Source organism: Podarcis tiliguerta, assembly GCF_965153285.1.
Source record: "Podarcis tiliguerta genome assembly, chromosome: 10".
NCBI lineage: Eukaryota > Metazoa > Chordata > Lepidosauria > Squamata > Lacertidae > Podarcis > Podarcis tiliguerta.
Genome location: NC_139543.1, coordinates 7,625,850 through 7,637,654, shown reverse-complemented (window position 1 = coordinate 7,637,654; position 11,805 = coordinate 7,625,850). Strand labels below are relative to the sequence as shown.

At 45.2% G+C, this 11,805-nt stretch overlaps 1 long non-coding RNA gene across 1 annotated transcript; it reads right to left on the bottom strand.

Moving 5' to 3' along the window:
- Positions 1 to 1,936: 1,936 nt before the first annotated feature.
- On the bottom strand, positions 1,937 to 5,085 carry LOC310658333. Its single transcript, XR_014502243.1, has 2 exons — positions 4,622 to 5,085; positions 1,937 to 2,155 (listed from the first exon to the last, which is right to left on the bottom strand). It is a non-coding gene; the product is annotated as an uncharacterized lncRNA (long non-coding RNA).
- Between the last annotated feature and the right edge of the window lie 6,720 nt (positions 5,086 to 11,805).

The window sequence follows — 11,805 nt, the reverse complement described above, 5'->3', positions numbered from 1 at the left end:
TGAAGTGGAGGTTTCCTGGGTAGAACGGCCGGCGCCGCTAGAGGGCAGACGTTCTCTGGCTTGTAGGCTGCCGCGCATGCGCTGAAGAGGCGGCTTTATTGTGTCATCAAAAAAAGCGAGAATAAAAGGTGAAGGCCGGCGGCGGCTACACGGGCCACAGGACGAGGTCTGGTGGGCCGGATTCGGCCCGCGGGCCTTGTGTTTGACACCCGTGTGCTAAAAGAACAAGGCAAGTTAACAAATGCAGAGGCCCAAAGGTCTTTACGTGGTTGACTGCTCTAAAATGCACCCAGCCATTCTAAAGAAAGTACAAGTTTAAAAGCAAGTGAGAGAAGCAATAACACAATAAGATACAGAAACAAAGAAAGAAAGACCACGGAGAGGTAGAAGTTGATTTTTCTGTTGCTAATATATTTTTTCCCGTGCAACTAATCAGGCAAATACTGTAAACAAAAGCTGAGACTTTTAGCAAGAGCAAACCACAGCTTGTGCTACCGCTGTGCTTGCTGCTGGACAAGGCTGTAGTAATCTCAATTTCCTTATCTTTTGCTTAAATTTAATTACCACAACGAGGTGGGAGTTTTTCTCAACTATGTCTAGACTTCAAAACACTGGTGTGGGGGAGTTGATAAGAGTCTTGGCCTTGGACCAGGGAGGAAGGATTTCAATCCCTGTCCAGCTTTCAACTCGCTGGGTGAGCTCAAGGCAGACTTTTAACTCTTCCTTACCCTCCCATACTTCTCAGAGCTCTTGAAGGCAGCAAAGGGAGTTCTCTGAACTTGTCAGAGAAACTTTCCATTTTAAATTCCATCTCTTACAGACCACCCCCCCTTCATCTTTCTTTATTGCTGGCTTGCATAGCCGAAGAACACCGAGACTGAACATAAAGTGAAACTGGCTTCTCCCAACTTAATGCCTCTCTGTGTTCCACTTCTGGAGACTGGGACAAAGCAGTCCTGCTAGCTCTGGCATGGTGGCAAATAGGACAGAGCGGCATTTACACCTGTTAGTCTTGCCAAGCCTTGGTTCATATCTGAACTTAACCCCCAACATCAAGCAGTGACCTGCATCTGTGAAAGTTCCAGGCAGAGCTTTACTCGCCTAAAGATCAACATACTTAGCCTGCTGCAAGTCATCAAGTGATATATATGCACGGGTGAATAACCGCTTAATAGTACAAATAAGAATTTTTATTCTTCACAGACTTTCGAACTGTTCATCAATAAATGAGAAAGGGGAAGCACTCCCATTTTAAGGTCTGGATAACACCCCGGGTACCCTGCATTTGCCCTCTAGAACACTGCAGCGGTTTCCTAGCAGACAAGTTAATGTGAAGAGTTTTGTAAACAGGAAGTTAGAAAAACCACAAAACTTGCCTTCTTGCGGTGTGATAAATGGTAAGTCAAACTGACGTTTTGTTTTTCAGCTTTGTTTTCGTGTATTTTCACAAATAAATGGTTTTGGCGATAGGCTACCAAAGAGCTGAGAGCTGGTGATATTCCTCCTAGACAGTAATGAAAACCCAGGAACCCTGTCCTCTAGAGCTGCTACGCCTTCAAGTATTGCCTGCCAGTATATAATAACAGACTTAGAACTGGAATGAAAGATGTTAGAAATGCACTCTCCTTCCTGCAATAAAACTGAATAAATGCTGTCTATGTGTCTGGCTATTTACTAAGGACTTTGAAACAGCTCACACAAGCTCCGGAGACATCCTGTTCACAGAAGCAGCTGACAGGAATGCCTATTGTTCGGCTTTGCTTTTGTGCCTCTAATCTGATTTTTCAAGGGCTATGTGGAAACTGCAGCTGGAAAGGCATTTGGGAACTTCCGTGGCACATCCCTATGCAAGCAAACAAATGGGGCCCTCTACTGGTTAAGGGCACCGTCTTGTTAAAAAAGTAAACACAAAGCACAAACTGAACACAACAGGAACAGCAGTTTGCTCATCCTTTAATACAGCCCCACAGCTATACAACACATTGTGGCATTGCTCAGTGTAGCAGCACTGGCATAAAATAAACCAAGTGGATCACATGAAGTGGCCGAGTTGACATTTGCAAAAGGTTACCCACTGCTTCTTTAGCTCCTGAGCTTTGAGAAAGGGCTGTGCCATTGCTTCCCTACTGTACCTGTCTTCATTTGCTCTTGCCTGCTGGCAGGTATAAAGAGGAAGAAATCCGTGATAATGTACCTGCGACCCAAATACTGTTGCGTTCCCACCACCCCCAGACTTCATGGCTAATGCTCACAGATGAGTGGAACTGAAGTCCTTGTTCCCCAACACTGCATTTCAGAGTCTGGTTTCTTTAAAAAACAAGAGTGGGGAATGAGAGCTTTGTATAGAGTGTTTTGTGCCTTTTTTTTGCCTCTAATAAACGGAGAAGCCCGGCCCCAGGAAATGCAAAACAATATTAATAGGCCTCTTGCTGCTCAGGAAGTGGATTCTTACATAACAAACTACGAACTTGCAGCTTAAGCCACTACAACGATTGTTTTAAGAAATCACTCTGGGTTGAACCATTTCCCCTCTGGGAAAAAAAGTGCCCAATCTATTCTTGTATTTCTTCCTCGCATGCACAGAATGACCAAGGGAACAAAGTAGAAACAGAAAATACAATTATTTTTTAAAAATCATTTTATAACCATTGTCTCATAACCGGTTTTGCTTAATTGGAAATAGGTGTTGGCCTATGTTTTATGGAGTGCAGCAAGTTGTAACTTCTTAGGATCAAGCCCAGCAATTTCAAAAAGAATGCAGCCACCAAACCCTTTCTACTTCAACAGTTTCTCTGATTCTTACACTTCCATGCTAGGTCTTCTGAAGATTGACACATGCAGAGTGCCCATTCATTATCTCCCCCACAGCTTGTTCCTTTTCTGCGTAGGAACCTGCCCCAGAGCCCGAGATCCTTACTGGAGGCTCCTCTGCATATCACTTCCAAGGAGGGTGGTTTTTCCTGCAGTAGCTTCTCCATCTATCAAACACTTTCCCCAGGGAGATCTACCTGGTGCCAACTTTTTCATTTTGGCGTCAGGCAAGGAGGTTTGGGCTTCCGAAGTAATTTGGACAGTGCCTAATGAATACACAAGTTTTTTCATGCACTTGAGAGTTGGGGTGCTAGAGCAGGGGTATTAACTGACGGGGGGACACTGTGCTGCTGGAATAGTACGTCCACCTTTGGTCCCCACTCTGCACTTGGCTCTCACCTGTGGCTCCTAGAAGCAGCCCCACCGCAGGAATGACTGACCAGCTGGCTAAACCAGGTGGGGGTAGCCAATGTTATCTAAAACCTTTGGTGGCTTAGGGACTTTCTTTGCATGTGAAGACAAGCTCTGGCAGGTTGGACAAGACCAATAGTGAGTCCAGTGGTTAAGAAAATGCTTTCTGCATGTGCTGTAGAGGGGCAGATTGGGCTCATCCACTGGGAAGGCAGCCCATCTAGAAGGAAAACTGGTCCAAACCTTCCCCTGCCTTGTGGAATAGCACAGCTCTTCTAGGTAAAGGGACCCCTGACCATTAGGTCCAGTCGTGACCGACTTTCGGGTTGCGGCGCTCATCTCGCTTTATTGGCCGAGGGAGCCAGCGTACAGCTTCTGGGTCATGTGGCTAGCATCACTAAGCTGCTTCTAAGCACACAGAAACACCGTTTACCTTCCCGCCGGAGCGGTACCTATTTATCTACTTGCACTTTGACGTGCTTTCAAACTGCTAGGTTGGCAGGAGCAGGGACCGAGCAACGGGAGCTCACCCCATTGCGGGGATTCGAACCACCGACCTGATTGGCAAGCTCCAGGCTCTGTGGTTTAACCCACAGCGCCACCTGTGTCCCTACAGCTCTCCCAACCACCCATTAAAAGGTAAAGGATCCCTGACAGTTAAGTCCAGTCGTGAATGACTCAGGTTGCGGCGCTCATCTCACTTTACTGGCCAAGGGGGCCGGTGTTTGTCCACTGACAGTTTTTCTGGCTCACATTGCCAGCATGACTAAGCCACTTCTGGCAAAACCAGAGCAGCGCACGGAAATACCAACTGGGACCTTCTGATTGGCAAGCCCTAGGCTCAGTGGTTTAGACCACAGTGTGACCTGCAACCCTATCCATTAAACACCTGCAAATAGGTGATCTCTCTAACTCTCTTTTCCCAATTGCAAGTTCTCCCATCTTCAAGTGTAGTGATTTATAACTATCCCATAAGAATGAATGGGACATGTTTGCCTAGGTAGGAGAATCTACAAAACTCAGGTTGATCCTCAGTTCTATGTTCTTCTAAAAGGGATACGTTTTGGGACACCACTAATTAGGTGGGGGATAAACCTGGCCCTTGTCATTGCTGACACCAGCCAGTAAGAACCTATCCTGTCCCTATCTGCATAGTGGGGAAAGTCGTTTACCAACATTAGCCTCAAAACCATTAAGGGAGATTTACAACAGTTTCTCTGTTCCATAAAGAGCCTAAGATGTATCTTGCTAATGGTAATAATGGATGAGCAGGAATTTGAACTCTTCTCTTCTGGGTCCAGGTGCGACACCCCAGACCATACCAATGCTCTTCTTAAAACACAGTGGTGAGTGGAGAGATTTATGTAAACACAATACAGTATTGAGGAAATAAACGTACCTGAAATAGGGATGTTGAGATTCTAGGGAGATGTCTGGTGCCCTCTAGTGTTCCTTTTTGTTAGAACACACACAATCTTTCCCCTTTTAGGAAAACAAGTGTTTTGTCACATTTATTGTGCAAAAGATATGTATATTACATTTCATCTCGTTATTGTGCATAGTTTTATTTAGCTTGGGTGCACTGCCACTATGACCGCCCATCAATTAAGTTTTTAATGAATGGACGATCTGCTTTTTAACCTATTCAGTTAAATGTGCACATTATCACAGTCTTGGTATAGGTCCTATCTGGAGATATTGGAATAAGTGTGATATAACTAATGGTTATTCGGTAGATATTATTAATATTATTAAGACTGGCAGGAGTCCTAGGCATACAAAACAAAATAAGTGAACAACACTAATGTCAGATGTGGAAGCTAAATTCATATGGAATTTATGGAATCTTGCATACTGTTTCCTCCTTTTTAGAACCTTTCTTGCCATATCTTTAAAAAGCAATATGAACAAGTATAGGATAACAGTGTGGGACAGGGTTATCTTTCAGAGAGCAGTGTGTGGGGAAATGGTTAAAAAGCCCTTCCTGTGCCATGGTCCAAGTTCTGATTTTATTCCCCTTGCCATGACTGAGATTTAAAGAATAAAGACCATGCATGCTAAATACTTGTATATTTTAATCAGGTCCAACACACTGGCTGGATAGTTATTCCCTCCCCCACCACCAGAAAATGCAGGAGAAAACTGAAAGTCAAAACAAAAATGATAAATAAAAGGGCAGCTGCAGCCTTATGCAAACTGTTTTATTATTTTGCCACAAATATAACATGCAACTCCCTCAGTTAACCTTTCCATTCTTCCATAAATGTCTTTATGCCTCCATTCCTCCTTTTTTTATCAACACACTAACTTCATATTCACATAAATGGGGAGAGCCAGGCTTGTGATTTTCTGCGGATCAAAGAGCTTGACTGTTCTCCTCCCTCCTCTTCTCAGCCACTTCCTTATTTGTAGATTTATAAATCATTCACCAGCTGTCCTGACATGGGTCCAGGTTTCCTTATTTTTAAACTCCGCTCCCCCCCCCCCAGTAGCAGTACTAATTAATCAATCATGCCTCCACTGTAGGAAGAAACTTAAATTTCTACTGCAAGAGGATAGCCACATCAGGATAACTCTGTACAGGGACTTTTTGCTGCCTCAGAGGAGACAGGGTGGCCATCCCCCCATATTCTGTGCAAAGAAGCTGGCGAGACGGGCAACAGAGTTTTATCTCATAGAATCATAGAATCATACAGTTGGAAGAGACCACAAGGGTCATCGAGTCCAACCCCCTGCCAAGCAGGAAACACCATCAGAGCACTCCTGACATATGGTTGTCAAGCCAAAGAAGGAGACTCCACCACACTCCTTGGCAGCAAATTCCACTGTCGAACAGCTCTTACTGTCAGGAAGTTCTTCCTAATGTTTAGGTGGAATCTTCTTTCTTGTAGTTTGGATCCTTTGCTCCGTGTCCACTTCTCTGGAGCAGCAGAAAACAACCTTTCTCCCTCCTCTAGGTGACATCCTTTTATATATTTGAACATGGCTATCATATCACCCCTTAACCTCCTCTTCTCCAGGCTAAACATGCCCAGCTCCCTTAGCCGTTCCTCATAAGGCATCGTTTCCAGGCCTTTGACCATTTTGGTTGCCCTCCTCTGGACACGTTCCAGTTTGTCAGTGTCCTTCTTGAACTGTGGTGCCCAGAACTGGACACAGTACTCCAGGTGAGGTCTGACCAGAGCAGAATACAGTGGCACTATTACTTCCCTTGATCTAGATGCTATACTCCTATTGATGCAGCCCAGAATTTCATTGGCTTTTTTAGCTGCCGCGTCACACTGTTGGCTCATGTCAAGTTTGTGGTCAACCAAGACTCCTAGATCCTTCTCACATGTACTGCTCTCAAGCCAGGTGTCACCCATCTTGTATTTGTGCCTCTCATTTTTTTTGCCCAACACAGGTGACACACTCCTGGCGGTAGCAGGCTAGCCAGCAGGGAATGCAGCAATCTTTGTAATACACATAGTGTTGTCTGCTTCCTGCCCTCAGGACCTGCTGCCTGGGGCACTCCTGGCTCCTGGTCCAGCCCCATGCCCCACCTGTGGCTTCCATGGAGGAGGTGAATATTTGATAACAATATGTATACGAAAGTTCCATTCTACAGAATCCTCTCCCGGCTGATAATAGGAGTGCCTATCAATTAAAAGTTCTAATCAGCTTCAGGTGACCAGTTCTTTCTGCTACCCTAATAGTTAGTCTAACTTTTGTGCCCCCCCCTCCATCCTTCTGCCCTTTAGGCTAAGCCTGTGGTTAGGACTAGGGCCGATGAGAAGCTGGAGCAGCGGGTCCTGGGGGCCACAGCCAGAAAGGCCCCCAGACTTTGAGTTTTTGTTAGAGAGAGAGAGAGAGTTTGTGTGTCTTGTACTCCTAAAAAGAAAGTTACGAAGCAAAATCAATCAATCAATTTCCTTTATTCGACCGATAGTCAGAAATAAAACATTACACAATAAATATAATCTATAACATCGTGTGGGGGTACATAAATAAATAGGGCCACAATACTAGACCTCTCACAGATAACCCACATCAAGGCATTCAATTATACGCTTCCGACACTTGAGTGCCAGGAAAAGGAATTTAGCCACTGACAAAGTTGTTTTCCCAGAAGAGTTATTTAGCAGATACGCTGTCTGCTTTCCTCTTTGTCGGGAACTGAGCTGGGGTAAGTATGGAGTTATAAGATACTGTCTTAAATCGTTGTAGATGGGACAGCTCAGTAAAATGTGCTCTGTGGATTCTACCTCACCCAATGCACAGTGGCATAATCTCTGGTCATATGGGACTCCTCCATATCTTCCCTTCAGAACCGCCGAGTCAAGAACATTCAGCCTAGCCGCAGTAAATAGTCTGCGGTATTCCACGTAGTGGATATCCGCCAGGTAGCGAGCTGGAGCAGCCCGATACAACTGCTCCCCCAAAAACAACCCAGGTTTCACACGGGCTATGTCCTCCTGTCTGGCAATATCCCTTAATCTTTGAGCGATCACCGCCTTTGCATGGCTATACGTCATGGACTCTATATAAAGGAGCAAAATGTTTAGGTACCTTATCAATTTCTTTGAGATGAGTCAGCCTGGCTGCTTCCACCTTGCAGTGTTTTCATCCAACAAGTGACCTCAGGAGTCTGATGGATAAATGAGTTGTTTGGACACTAGGCACTAGGAATTCTGGTGGTCCTAAAGAGATGCTTCTTAGCCCTCCCCTTTAGTGTACTTTTCCTGGTCCTGAATGGGTTAACTGTACCACTGAAGGACCAGCTGTGCAACCTGGGGGTCATATTGGATTCACAGCTGTCCAGGGAGACACAGGTTCTGTGTCCAGGGCCATCTGATACGCTGGCTGAGACCCTACCTGCCTGCGCACTGTCTCGCCAGAGTGGTACATGCGCTGGTTATCTCCCTCTTGGACTACTGCAATGCGCTCATATTGATTTTGAATTGTGTTTTTGTTGCTTCTTCTATTTCTGTTATGTTTTATCTATGGAATTCAAAGAGTAGCAGCAGGAGAGCCATAAAACGGTCTGCTAAGACCCTCAACAATGTTCAAGTGATCCACAGGGGACCATAGCTCTGGCCTGATCTTCAACGCATAGGTCTGGTTGCATATCTGGATCTAGCTTAAGGGGAACCACCAGCATTTGGATTTTGTCTTTACTATCTGAAATATACTCAGAGTCGCAAAGTGATTTCATGTTCTTTATTCAGCTCATAGTGGTGAGGAGGAATGAATGAAAGTCCCCTCAAAGTATCTGCCTTATATACATTATTTACACAATGGGCTGCACATGATTGGCTAATTCCGGAATTCTACTGTAAGCCAATCAGGTTGTGGATTCACTTCTATCTGAAGCATGATTGGGTGGTTCCTGCCAACCAATCATACTGCTGCCTTGTTCTAGGACCAATCAGACTGCTGCATTCTGAATCCTATTGTTCTAGGACCAATCAGACTGCTGCCTTTTGGATCCTATTGTTCTAGGACCAATCAGACTGCTGCAGTTTGGATCCTATTTAACTCAGTACATAACACTATCATTAAAACCTTTGGGCTTATTCTTTTTAAAAAAGAAAATAAAAGAGAAAGGAGGAAGACACATAAAGGAAACAATTAGAAGCAGGTCCCCTCTGTTGCAGGTTGTGGTGAAAGAGGAGTCCTACATTGGAAAAGGCTGGACTACTTCCAAACATAGTACTGAAATCCCAGAATAGGTTATTAACACAGCCTTTTCCCCTAGTAAGTAAAGGTGCAGCATTTCCATTGTAAATAAGATAACTGCTTGTTTGCACAGTTAACAACAGGGCAGAAGGCAAACAGAGCCCTTTTTTCATATAGCTCTGACTGCCAAACAGCTAGCTTGGGGGAACTGTGTTGGCTTGAAGGCATATAGCCAGCCTATAACATTATTCACTAACATTATGCCTGGGGAGGGACATCTCCCCTTAACCTTTGCAGGGGATACTGACAAAAGGCCAGGGGCCAAGGTTTGTCCAGAGGCGGATTTAGGGGAGCACAAGGGATGCCGCAACTGTTATTTAGAATGGAACTAGGGCTGCCATACATCTGGATTTTTCTGGACATTATCAGGATTTCAAAGGTGGAATTGACGTCCGGAAGGAATTTTCGAAAGGCGGCACTTTGTCTTGGATCCAGTGGTGTAGCGTGGGGGGTGCAGGGGGGGCCGGCCGCACCGGGCACAACATCTTCGGGTTAGGGTTAGGGGGCGCAAATTACTTGCCTTGCCCCGGGTGCTGACAACCCACGCTACGCCACTGCTTGGATCTTAGGCAAGTCAATCAAAAAATCAACAATTTTGGTGGTTTCCTAAAAAAAAAAAAAAACAAAACCAAAACAAAACTCATTCAGGGTGTCCTGGTTTTTACTTTTTGAAAAATGGCAACCCTAAGAGGCACCACTGAAATCTGAGAGCCCAAGTTCCACCACTGAGAAATCCCATTGGCACTGGGACTGTGGATAAATTATAGAAATTGATTAGGATGGTTCAGCAGGGGAAGAATCACTGGGGACATACGAGCTGGACTAGTAGGTGAAGAGAGAACAAATTGCAGGTGGAAAACATGAAATCAGGGTGGTCACAGTCTCTCTGATGCAATATAGTGAGAATAGATTTCTCTGTCTTCATCATGGCACATGTTTGTACCTACTGTGGCACAAAAGACAAAACCGAAGCAGCACAGGAAGCGTCCTTCTATCGCGGCCATTAGCTCATCTGACTAGCAGTGGCTCTCTGAAACTTCAGCCTTTCCCAGTCCAACTCAGAGATGCCAGGAACTGAATCTTGGACCTTTTGCATGCAAAGTGTGTGCTCCGGTACAGAGCCACACTCCTTCCACAAAAACAGCTTGCGACTCTTCCTGCAGGCCATTCTTTCAACAGCATCTGCCATTTCCAATTGCAAGATGTTGTCATTAACCGTATGTGTGGTCTCTGGCTGTTTGTTCTTTCAGTTTGTTTACTCCCATAGAAGGCTTCTTTTGGTTGGAAACCTCAGCCTCACTCCAGAAACCCCTAGCAAATGCCAAATTCCATCCTCGCTGCAGGCGAAAGATCACCAGTGCGCAGGGAATTGTGAACAGGAGGCTGCCAAAGCAAGAGAGAAGCAGGCAGTCGCAAGCCAGCGGCCTCCCCCTTTTCTCTCAATGAGTGACCCCCCCAAAGAAAGGGGTGAACAGTTTCAAGAATGCAACGATTTATGGGCACATTTCAAGTAAACCAATGGTGCACTTAGTGCAGTGTGCCACATCCTTATTAAGCACACTAATGGAAACATTAAGGCATCAGAAAGCAGAAGCAAAGGAGCAAGCAAAAATCATTATTTTTCTCTGTGACGCACAGCACAGCTTCAGTACCCGGCTCCGCCAGAGAGCTTGGCCTCATCCAGAAGAAATGATGTCGTGGAAGACTGCAGTGGTCTGCGCAGTGCTGGGAGACGAGCCTTTTTTGTGTGGCATCACACATGCGCAAAGCACGCCAGGCCCCTCCAGTTTTGGAAGACTGGTATCTCTGACTCCAGATATGCTAAAGGGGACGGGCAAATCAGGGCGTGCCCTCATCTGGGTTGAGTGGGTCTGTGCTACAGCTGAAGAGCTCGGCACTATGATATTCTAGTAACCTCCAGATTGGATGGTTCCAACATGCTTTTTGTGGGGCTTTGAAGATGATTTGGAGACTTCAGGTGGGTCCAAAATGCAGATTTACTGGCTGGGGGATCCATTTAGAACTCAGATACCCCCCCCCCCTTTTAAATGTTCAAGTGTTAATTTATTTAATCATTTTTTCGATACAAACATCAGCCGCAAAAGACACATACAACAAAAAACATAATAACAATAATAACACAATCTGACAATTCAGATTTGAATACACTGATATACCTACGACTACACCTTTTTAAACAATATTTTCCCACCTCTCTCTCCTCCCCCTACTTCCCACCACTATCCGCCTTATCGCTTAAATATTCGTTCCAGATTTCCTCATATTTATCCATTCTTATTTTGCGTCAACATGAAATTTGTTCGTATGTAGCTAATCTGTCCATATTATCAATCCATGTGCTCAATGGAATCTTTTCGCAGCTCTTCCAATTCATCAAAACAAGTTTCAGGTAACTCCATTTTAAAACAGCTGCACTGATTGTCAGTTTATTTTCTGGGCCCAATTCATGGGAATGAGGAGGGATTTACAAGTCAGCCTAAAATGTAAAGACTGCAGGTTTCCCTCTCCTCACCTCTGTCCTGCTATCAGGGATTCATTCTGCAGATTTCCTAGCCCCAGATTTCCTAGAGCCAGTGTGGTGTAGTGGTTAAGAGCAGTAGTCTCGTAATCTGGGGAACCGGGTTCGCTTCCCCGCTCCTCCACATGCAGCTGCTGGGTGACCTTGGGCTAGTCACACTTCTCTGAAGTCTCTCAGCCCCACTCACCTCGCAGAGTGTTTGTTGTGGGGGAGGAAGGGAAAGGAGAATGTTGGCCGCTTTGGGTAGTGATAAAGCGGGATATCAAATCCAAACTCTTCTTCTTCTTCAGTGGGACTCGCTCCGAAGGAAACGTACACCGCTTTAG